General features: G+C 48.3%; 1 pseudogene; it reads right to left on the bottom strand.

Annotated features, from left to right (window-relative positions):
- Positions 1–5,822: 5,822 nt before the first annotated feature.
- LOC142047225 (uncharacterized) lies at positions 5,823–10,707 on the bottom strand (annotated as a pseudogene).
- Between the last annotated feature and the right edge of the window lie 486 nt (positions 10,708–11,193).

The following is an 11,193-nucleotide window of genomic DNA, read 5'->3' as shown; positions in this document are numbered from 1 at the left end:
CCCCCTTCCCAACTAACTGTCAGAAGAGAGTTCATTCAGACCCTGCTTACATCTGGAAGGACCTGTCAGCAGAGCACCTGGGGTCAGATTCCACGTGTGAAGGGACCCCATACATTACCCTTGTGCAGTGAGTCGCTCCCATGTGCAATGTATACAGAGGGGAGAAGAGATCTTCAGAGCAGATTCTCCCATAGCTGAATTTATGCAGGGCATGAACACTTGTTGCTTTTCAGAGCTGATTAATACAGGAAACTTGCTCTTTTGGGGTCCTTATTGTTCTACTTTTCTGAAAACTCTTCTCCTTTGCAACCTAGCAGCTCATCTCTCACCTCCCCATTCTGTTAATCAGAGACTTTGGTGACTCCAGTACCCATTCTTCCTCCTCATGGGACCTGCCATATATATGAAACTGGTTCAGAACAAATTCCACCATCTCAGGGCATTGCAGGAAGTCATGAGATGTCTCCCATGTATTGCACGGGGGATTCATCCATTGATGTTCCTAGCACTCATATGCTCCTCACTCACTGTAGTGTATGACTGTGAACATTTCCCTCTAAGCCTTCAGTATCTGCCCCAGCGTGCCGCATGGGTACCAGGGATGCAGCACGTCGCAGAAAAAGGTCACCCTAATAAGAAATAAACCATGGAACTGAGAAAACATTTGCTAAAGTTCTGTACTCAGTCACCTGTGGCATGTTGCATTCTGTCCTCCCCCACCCCCATTTGTATGGTATCTATCTGGAGCATAAACTTTTACAGGCAGGTAAACTCAGTCTGCCTGGCATGCTCAAACAAATAAGAAACACCAATAATCTATGAGGGCTCTTGAGTCGGCATAGCAGCTCTTAGCTTGGCTATCCTGCCCAGGGTATAACAGAGGAGCAGAATAGGAGAGTGCATTTTGGAGTGCCACATTTCCCAATAAACTTAAAACCCTCCTGTTTGGTTTGGTTTGGTTTCCTCTGGTAGTTTCAAGATAAATGTTATAGATCAGTGGTTCTCAAACTAGGGCCACTGCTTGTTCAGGGAAAGCATCTGGCGGGCCGGGCTGCTTTGTTTACCTGCTGCGTCTGCAGGTTCAGCCGATCGCAGCTCCTACTGGCCGCAGTTCCCCGCTCCAGGCCAATGGAGGCTGCAGAAAGGGCAGCCAGCACGTCCCTTGGCCTGCTTTGCTTCCTGCAGCCCCTATTGGCCTGGAGCGGCGAACTGAGGCCAGTGGGAGCTGCGATCGGCCGAACCTGCGGACGCGGCAGGTAAACAAACCAGCCTGGCTAACCAGGGGCTTTCCCTGAACAAGTGGAGGCCCTAGTTTGAGAACCACTGTTTTAGATCTTGCCTGCTGAGGACACATTGTTCCCATCTCAGTCTGGAGGGTGCATGGCTTGGGAATTGTGATAATAGGCCATATAAATTTACTCTTATCATGAGTTTAAGTGTAAGGAGTGAGTGCACATTCCCAAAATGTCATCATGAGCTATATGCAGCGTCTCTGTAGCCATGTTGGTCCCAGGATAGTGAAGAGACAAGATGGATGAGTTAATATCTTTTATTGGACCAACTGCAGCTGGTGAAAGAGACAAGCTTTCAAGTTTACACGGAGCTGAAGAAGAGATGTGTATGGCTCATAAGCTCCTCTCTTTCTCACCAACAGAGGCTGACCCAATAAAATATGTCACAATAATCTATGACAACAAATATGGATGGTGACGGGTGCAAGAAAACCAGACAGAAAAAGCAGGATTAGTCTAGCCAAAAAGGCTACATTGATATAATCCAAGGACTCTTGAAATTATGTTTAGTAAAAACAGATGTGGAACCAGAACTTAATAGATCAAAACTGGTGGACAAATTAATGAGGGAGATGAACTATGACACATCTACTTTTCCCCTTTTTGAGTTCCTTAAAAAGAGACTTTGAAAAAAGCCATTCAATCAGATCATTTCAGTTCAGCTCCCACTCTCATCTCCAATCCCACCTTGCATCTCAGCTGATCCTCTGCCCTGCCAGCACTGCCTCTAAGCTCAACTCATCCAAAGGACTTTCTCCTTAAGAAGAAGGCTGGCTGGCCTTAATTTTGCTCAAGGAACTTTGTTTTAACCTGTAAGTGCTGATAGTTATCACATCATCATAACAACCAGCCCTCAATCCATCAGTGGGGATAGCTAAATTGCCAGCCCTGCAGAAGCAGGTCAGATCCTGTATTGTTTTCCCTTCCCTTGTAGTGTTATTTTCTTCCCTGCGCCTTTCTTTCCTCAAGTCAACAATATTGTGTTCACCCAAGCCTGCTTGGTCTAAGAAAAGATCCAATCAGAGAACATCCCTGACCAGATTGTAAACCAGGGTCCAAGCAGCAGGTGGCATGGTCGACTTGCCAACCATAGCATCCATGCATAACTATCCAGTAACCTAAAAACATCAAGCAAAGCTGTATCTCACCCATCTTCTCTACCCAGTCTCTCCTCCACCATGGGTCTGTGTGTTTATTAAGAACAGAGTAAGTAAATGCCCTCCACATATCAGGACTGAGAGTAAAATTAACCCTTTCCTTTTCATCAAAAAAAGGGTGTTCTGAAAATAGGGGCTTGGCTACACTTGCAGATGTAGAGCACCGGGAGTTAAACCAGCCCTTGGAGACCACAGTAGGGAAAGCACTGCAGTGTGGTCACATTGTCAGCTGCAAGCACAGTGGCATGGCTATATTTGCAGCACTTGCAGTGGCATTCAGAGCAGTGCATTACAGACAGCTATCCCACAGACCACCTCTTCCCATTCTGGTGCTGAGGCTTGTGGGAAGGGGGCAGGAGGGCGTGGGGCATCCTGCGTTCTGTCCCAACGCCCCGCGATGCATCACTTCACATCCCAGCAATCCCTGTGCTTCCATCCACATTTGGCGCCATCTTTCAATGCTTTTTGTACTGTGTACTTTCTCTTTCCTTTCGGTCTGTGGGAATGGATCTCGAACTGCTGAGGAATATGCTGATGGGTCTTGCCAGCATGCCACAAATTTGCTGTTGAGCTACTTCTTAAGTTACAAACTGACAGTGAGGAGTCCAACGATGATGTCGACATGCATAACGCATACAACACGAGGTTGCTTGTGGCGTTCATGGACATGCTTACCACAGTGGAACGCCACTTTGGGGCTCGGGAAACAAGCACTGAGTGGTGGGATCATATAGTCATGCAAGTCTGGGATGACGACTAGTGGCAGCAGAATTTTCTGATGAGGAAAGCCACTTTCAAGGGACTGTGTGCTGAGCTTTCCCGCACTCTATAGCACACTAGTGGCAGCAGAACTTTCTGATGAGGAAAGCCACTTTCAAGGGACTGTGTGCTGAGCTTTCCCGCACCCTGTAGCACAAGGGCATGAGATTGAGAGCTGCCCTGCTGGTGGAGAAGCGCATGGTAATTGCAATATGGAAGCTGGCTACTGGAATTGGTCACTAACCAGTTCGAAGTGGACAAGTCTACCGTTGGACTCGTGTTGATGAAGTGTGCAGGGCCATTAATCGCATCCTGGTCAGAAGAACCATGACTCTGGGCAACATACATGACATTGTGGTTGGCTTTGCACAAATGGTTTTCCCTAACTGCGGAGGGGCAATAGATGGCATGCATATTCCAATTCTGGCACCAGACCACCTAGCCTTCAAGTACATAAATTAGAAGGGATATTTCTCAATGGCTCTCCAGGTGTTTGTGGATCACCATGGGCATTTCACGGACATTAATGCAGGTTGGTCTGGAAAGGTGCATGACGCACACATCTTTTGGATCACAGGCCTGTTCAGGAAGCTGCAAGCCAGGACTTTCTTCCCAGACCAGAAGATCACTGTAGGGGAACTCTAAATGCCCACTGTGATTCTTGGAGACCCCACCTACCCTTTAATGCCATGGTTCATGAAACCATACACAGGGAAGCTTGACAGCAGCAAGGAGGGGTTCAACAACACGCTGAGTCAGTGCAGAATGACTGTTGAGTGTGCTTTTGGCCATTTAAAGGGTCACTGGTGCTGTCTGTATGGGAAGCTGGATCTGGCTGATGACAACATGACTATGGTTATAGCCTCATGCTGTACCTTCCATAACATTTGTGAAGGGAAGGGTGAAAGCTTCACTCAGGCATGGACGACTGAGGTTCAACACCTGGAGGCTGAATTTGAACAGGCAGAGACCAGGGCTGTTAGAGGGACCCAGTATGGGGCCTTAAGGATTAGGGATGCCAATTCAATGCTGAAAGCCACTGGTAATATTTGGTGCCCTGAATGGGAGTGAAGTACGGTGATTCCAATGTTAGTAGGAATCTGTGTTTGCTACATATAATGTGCTGACTAGAAGTGCTTGTTGCTTTCCTGGGCTATGCTATCTTTTACTTAATGCAATAAAGAATGTTTCCAAAATCAAAATATTAATTTACTGAAAAGAAACACAACTGCTTGAGAAACACACATGGCATGACACAGCTGTGCTGTGTGGGAGGAGAGAAGGGGGCAAGGTGAGGAATGGAACAATCACAGATTTGCATATGTCCTATTATCATATTTAGCCTTCCTATCTGGAGAGCCGTGCAATGAGTGTTGCACTTCAGGTGGGCTAAAATGTATGGTGATGGGGGTTGAGTGCAGTGGGTAAGGGTCGTAGTCTGCAGCACTGGACGGTGAAGCTAAAGGTGTTGGAGGTAGCTGGTGGCGATAAGAAACCAGATGTTGGGGAAAGTGGGTTGGCGGTGATATGAGGGCACAAGGGAAAGCGTTTTGGGACAAGGGCTGCAGGGGGGGCTGACACAGATCTGCTCCGTACGTAGTGCTATGAGCTTGGTGCTACATAGTGCTTAGGAGCCGCTCTGTGGTTAGTTGCCGGCGATCCACATTCTCCTGGTGGACCCACCTTTTGGTCTGCCACCGCTCCTGTACTTTTTAATTTTCAGTAAGGGACTGCTGCATGACTTCATGCAGAAGGTCCTCCTTGCTTCTTCGCGGGTGCTTACTGAGTCTATACACCCTTTCAGCTGTTGATAACAAGGACAGCTGGGATCTCAAGGTTGCATCTGTAAAGCCAAAATACAACACTTAACAGAAGCAGCATTGTTCACACTAGACAGGGTAATGATTCAGCCAAACTTAAAGGCAAGTATAGTGTACTCAACAGCAGAAAGCGACCGTCCTAAAGCAAGCACACATAACCCACAAGAGCCCCAAAATGGTGAGTAAGCACAGGCAAGGGGGACTGATTGTTCCAGGTCCATACTGTCCTCTAGGATCCTGTGCCTTAAGGCAAGCTAACAGCTGCAGCAGGCCCCTGTACTCAACACTGCCCCCCACATTTTCCACAGGATGGGTTCATCCTGGAAGATATCTTGCTGCTGAGGGTGACCCTGGGAAGCAGAAGCAGGTTTTCTGCAACAATGTGGTTTCCACCCTGGCCTTTATGCAGCTTGCCTGTGTGCAGCAATGGTCCTCCCACCCCTCATGGCACATATGTTAGCCTTACTGGGAGAAGGAGAACAGTAGCTCTGCCAAGAATCCTGCGCAAGTGGATTGCCCAGCTTCTGCACAAGACCTTCGATGAGATCACTGAGACCGATTACCATAATGTGAGAGAGTACATCAATGCCTTATTCTGTATCTAGGCATTCACGCAGCCCAAACCCTTCTTTCTGCAACCCTCCTTGCCCCAAGAGCCCACAATGAACAACTACCTTCCCAAAATAAAAGTCACTCACTGGGCACTTCCTCTGCTGTTTGTTCTTCCACAAGCACCATCTGCTGCAACTGGTTACTATCCTCCTGGCTTGAAAACAGCTCCTGGCTGCATGCATCTAGGGATGCCAGGCTGTCTTCTGACTCTGGGCCCCCTCTTCCTCAGCACCTTCACTCCCGCTTTCCTTCTCCTGCCTTGTTGCACTCTGGGCTGCCACGGACTCTGAAGTGTCCATGGTGCTCTTCGGAGTGGAGGTGGAGTCGCCCCCAAGCATCTCATCCAGCTCTTTGTAGAACAGGCAGGGCATGGGGGAAGCACCAGAGCGGTGGTTTGCCTCCTTCAGTTTGTGGCAGGTGTTCCACAGCTCCTTCACTTTAACCCTGCACCGCAGAGTGCCCAGGTCATGGCCCCTTTCTATCGTGGCACTTGATACCTGCCTGTAGGTATCGTAATTCCTATGGCTGGAGCACAGCTGGGACTGGATAGCTTCCTCCCCACAAACACTGATGAGGTCCAATACCTTGCCATTGGTCCATACTGGGGATCGCCTGGCGTGTGAAAGCATGGTCACCTGGAAAGATGCGTTTAGAGCATTCCACACCTGGCTGAGCAAACAGAAAGTGGACTTTCAAAATTCCCCAAGACTGTAAAGGGCGGATCTGATGGTTGGACACCTGAGGGTGTTATGCAGACAAAACTACACAGGATCTTTTCAGGGGGCAAGACAAAGATGCCACATTTATTATAATAACACAATTTGATTTATGACCAATAACTAATACCTACACACACACACACACAAGATGATCTGCAGCTGCTGTATAGTTACCAGTCCTGAATATAGCTTGAGTTTGTGGCTTGAGTTCGCAGCTGGAGTTTGTAGCTTGTGGCGGTAACTGGCCAGGAAAGCCAGGCACAAGGAAGGGCTGGGTCTGGCCTCTTATGTTGGCAGCAGAACATTACCCTAAGTCTCTCATCTCACCCATCCTTTTTGTAGGCTTTAGTTTGAATCCAGAGTCTATAGGTCTTGCTGTGTCACATTGCCACTGGGTTGGGTGTGATTGATCACCTGTCAATGGCAGACATGACTTTCAGCCTCGGACCTGGCTTTGATCTTCCTTCTATTGTACCTTTGTTCTTTTCTTTTTAGGGTGGACTCTTTTTACTTCGTTAAGGCTGTTGTCTTCATCTTCAGCAGTTGGTGTTTGAACTCTATTTCATCAGGACAGGTGCTGGAGATTGAGTCCATCATTCATACATACCTTATTCACACATCTAAACTAAACTAATAAGATTACAGCAGGGTTTTGCAAAAATGAAGGTTGCAGCAAGCTTTTACAAAAAGGAGTAAGCGTTGTAAAATGGAGTTTGAATTACAATATGGCAAACAGTGAACAGTAGACAAATATGCAAATTAGATACAATTAACTTAGGTTAAAACAGAGACTGGGAATGGCTGGGTCATTACACTAATTGAATCTATTTCCCCTTGTTCAGTTCTCCTCACGCCTTCTATGGATCATCTCGATTATCACTTCAAAGGTTTTTTTTCTTCTGCTGATGATAGCTCATCTCAATTGATTGGACTTTTACAGTTGGTATGGGTACTTCCACCTTTTCATGTTCTCTGTATGTATAAATATCTTCTGTCTGTGTGTTCCACTCTATGCATCTGAAGAAGTGAGCTGTAGCCCACGAAAGCTTATGTTGAAATAAATTTGTTAGTCTCTAAGGTGCCACAAGTACTCCTGTTCTTTTTTTGAATGGCAAACAGTGAACAGAAGTTACAATACTGAAACAGTGCAAGTCTCAGGGTATGTCTACTCTACAAAATTAAGTCGAATTTATAGAAGTCAGTTTTTCAGAAATCGTTTTTATGCAGTCGATTACAAAAAATGCTTTAAGTGCATTAAGACGGTGGACTGCGTTCGCAGTACTGAGGCTAGCGTCGACTTCCAGAGTGTTGCACTGTGCGGAGGCGGCTCCAGGCACCAGCACGCCAAGCACGTGCCTGGGGCGGCAAGCCACGGTGGTCACTCTGCCAGTCGCCGCGAGGGCGGCAGGTAGGTTGCCTTCGTCGGCATGCCTGCGGAGGGTCTGCTGCTCCTGCAGCTTCAGTGGACCTCCCGCAGGCTGCCGCCGAATCCGCGGGACCAGGGACCTCCCGCCGACAAGCCGCCGAAGGCAGCCTGCCTGCAGTGCATGGGGCGGCAAAATACCTAGACTCGGCCCTGGCACTGTGGGTAGCTGTGGGTAGCTATCCCACAGTTCCTGCAGCCTCCATCACCCACTGGAATTCTGGGTTGAGAACCCAATGCCTGACTGGGCAAAAACAGTGTCGCAGGTGATTCTGGGTACATGTCATCAGGTCCCCTTTCCTCCCTGCCTCCCTCCGTGAAAGCAATGGCAGACAATAATTTCACGCCTTTTTTCCTGGGTTATCTGTGCAGACACTGTGATGAAGTGGTACTGTTCTTAATGTTTTCTCTGAATACTGTGTGGGTGTCTCAGTTTCCCCTATGCATTTCTTAAGTCTCCAGTGTGCATAAATGGCCGAAACTCTGTCTCCTAGCAACAAATGGCCAGGGCCTTTCCCCCCTTGCAAGGGGATAGCTAAAGGTGAACAAAGAGATCAGGTGACCTCCTGGCCCAGGAAAGAGACAAAGGCCAGAAAGGAGGGGCTGGAGGGGGTTTCAGTGGGGAGATGGCTGGGAACGGAGAGTGAGTGCAGACGGGGTTGTCTGGCTCACTGGGCCCCAGAATGGACCTGGCTGAGGGGTCCTGTTCTCTGTACCTACAAGCTCTGTTTTAGACCGTGTTCCTGTCATCTAATAAACTTCTGTTTTACTGGCTGTCTAAGAGTCAAGTTTGACTGCGAAGTGAGGGTGTGTGCAGGACCCTCTGGCTTCCCCAGGACCCGCCTGGGCAGACTCGCTGTGGGAAGTACACGGAGGGGAATATGCTGAATGCTCCAAGGTCAGACCCAGGAAGGTGAAGCCATGTGTGCTTCTTGACCTGAAGACAGTCTGCTCCAAGGGAGAGGAGGCTCCCCAAAGTCCTGACTGGCTTTGTGGGGACCAGTTCCAGAGCATCGCCCAGGGACTCCATGACAGATGCCATACCATGGCAAGCATGGAGCCCACACAGCTGACCATCACTGTAAGTCTCCTGGGTGCTGGCAGACACGCTACACAGCAGCAGCTCATTGCCTTTTGGCAGCAGAGGATGCATTATGACTGGTCGTTGTTGTCCCCAGTGATCTTTTAATTGATCTAGGTGAGATCAGTCAGAGGTGCCTGGGCAGACAGGGGAGCAACTCAGCCAGGTCATTCCCATTTTCTGCCAAGCACCTAGGACGTGATGATGGCTAGCAGTCAAACTACACTGTCTGCTGCCAGCTTGAAGATGTAAAAGATAGATGGAGTAGATAAAAACAAAAAATAGATTAGTTTTGTATTCATTTGCTTCCTCCCGCTCTCCCTCTGTGAAATCAACACCAGGATTTTGAGTTCAGTCCTTGATAGGGCTATTCTGTGTGACAGTTGTTTGTGTTTCTCCTTGATACAAAGCCACCCACTTTGTGGATTTTAATTCCCTGTAAGCCGAGTCATCAGTCACCCCTTCCTCTGTCAGAGCAGACAATCGTTTTGCGCCTTTTTTCAGTGCAGATGCCATAGCACTGGAATCATGGAGCCCGCTCAGATCACCATGGCGATTATGAGCACTGTAAACACCATGCACATTATCCTGGAGTATATGCAGAACCAGAACCTGCTAAAGCAAAGCCAGGCGAGGAGGCGATGGCAGCAAGGTGACGACAGTGATGAGGACATAGACATGGACACAGACTTCTCACAGAGTACAGGCCCCGCAATATGCACATCATGGTGTTAATGAGGCAGGTTCATGCCATGGAACGCCAATTCTGGGCCCGGGAAACAAGCACAGACTGGTGAGACCGCATAGTGTTGCAGGTCTGGGAAGATTCCCAGTGGCTGAGAAACATTAAAATGAGTAAGGGCACTTTCATAGAACTTTGTGACTTGCTTTCCCCTGCCCTGAAGCGTCAGAATACCAAGATGAGAGCAGCCCTCACAGTTGAGAAGTAAGTGGTGATAACCCTGTGGAAGCTTGCAATGCCAGACAGCTACCAGGACTGTATGCTGCCATGCTTTATTATGCAATGATTCCCAACTATGTGCTACTGGCGTGGTATGGTAAAGTGTCCTACCATGACAGATGGAATAAGGCCACTCTCCCCAGGAATCTTTTGCAAAGGCTTTGGTAGTACATCCAGGAGAGCTTTATGGAGATTTCCACTCCATCCCCACACACGTTAACAGACTTTTCCAGTAGCTGTACTGGCCAAGAATGCCAGGGCAAATTAATCTTTAAACCTGCTTGCTTTTAAACCATGCGTAATATTTACAAAGGTACACTCACCAGACATCCCTTCTCTGCCTTCAGGGTCCGGGAGCACACTTTGGGTGGGTTCGGGCATTACTGGCTCCACGTCCAGGGTGAGAAACATATCTTGACTGTTGGAGAAACTGGTTTCTCCGCTTCCTTGCTGTGAGCTATCTTCAATCTCTTCATCATCATCTTCCTCGTCCCCAAAACCCGCTTCCATGTTGCGTGACTCTCCATTGATGGAGTCAAAGCACAGGCTTGGGGTAGTGGTGGCTGCACCCCCTAGCATGGCATGCAGCTCATCATAGAAGTGGCATGTTCAGGGCTCTGATCCAGAGCAGCCGTTTGCCTCTCTGTTTTTTTGGTAGGCTTGCCTGAGTTCCTTAATCTTCATGCAGCACTGCTTTGCGTCCCTGTTATGGCCTCTGTCCTCAATCCCCTTTGAGACTTTTTCTAATGTTTTGGCATTTCGTTTACTGGAACGGAGTTCAGCTAGCACGGATTCGTCTCCCCATATGGCAAGCAGATCCCCTACCTCCTGTTCGGTCCATGCTGGAGCTCTTTTGCGATCCTGGGACTCCATCATGGTTACCTGTGCTGATGAGATCTGCACTCACCTGTACCTTGCCATGCTGGCCAAACAGGAAATAAGATTCAGAAGTTCACAGGCCTTTTCCTATCTACCTGGCCAATGCATCTGAGTTGAGAGCGCTGTCCAGAGTGGTCACAATGGAGCACTCTGGGACAGCTCGCGGAGGCCAATACCGTTGAATTGCATCCACACTACCCTAAATTCTACCCAGCAAGGCTGATTTCAGCACTAATCCTCTTGTCAGAGGTGGAGTAAAGAAATCAATTTAAAGAGCCCTTTAAGTCGAAAAAAAGGGCTTCGTAGTATGGATGGGTCCAGGCTTAAATCGAGGTAACGCTGCTAAATTTGACCTAAAATCGTAGTGTAGACCAGGCCCCAGTGATTTAGGCAGGAATTCGATTGACAGTGAAACTTACAAGGGCAACTGGCTGAACAGCTATGGCTCTTAACAAGCATCTTAATTGTCAATTAGCCAGTTATTGGGATA

The sequence above is a fragment of the Chelonoidis abingdonii genome, chromosome 8 (genome assembly GCF_003597395.2).
Source record: "Chelonoidis abingdonii isolate Lonesome George chromosome 8, CheloAbing_2.0, whole genome shotgun sequence".
Taxonomy (NCBI): Eukaryota; Metazoa; Chordata; order Testudines; family Testudinidae; genus Chelonoidis; species Chelonoidis abingdonii.
The sequence above is the reverse complement of the archived record's forward strand: the minus strand, read 5'-3'. Positions and strand labels throughout refer to the sequence as shown.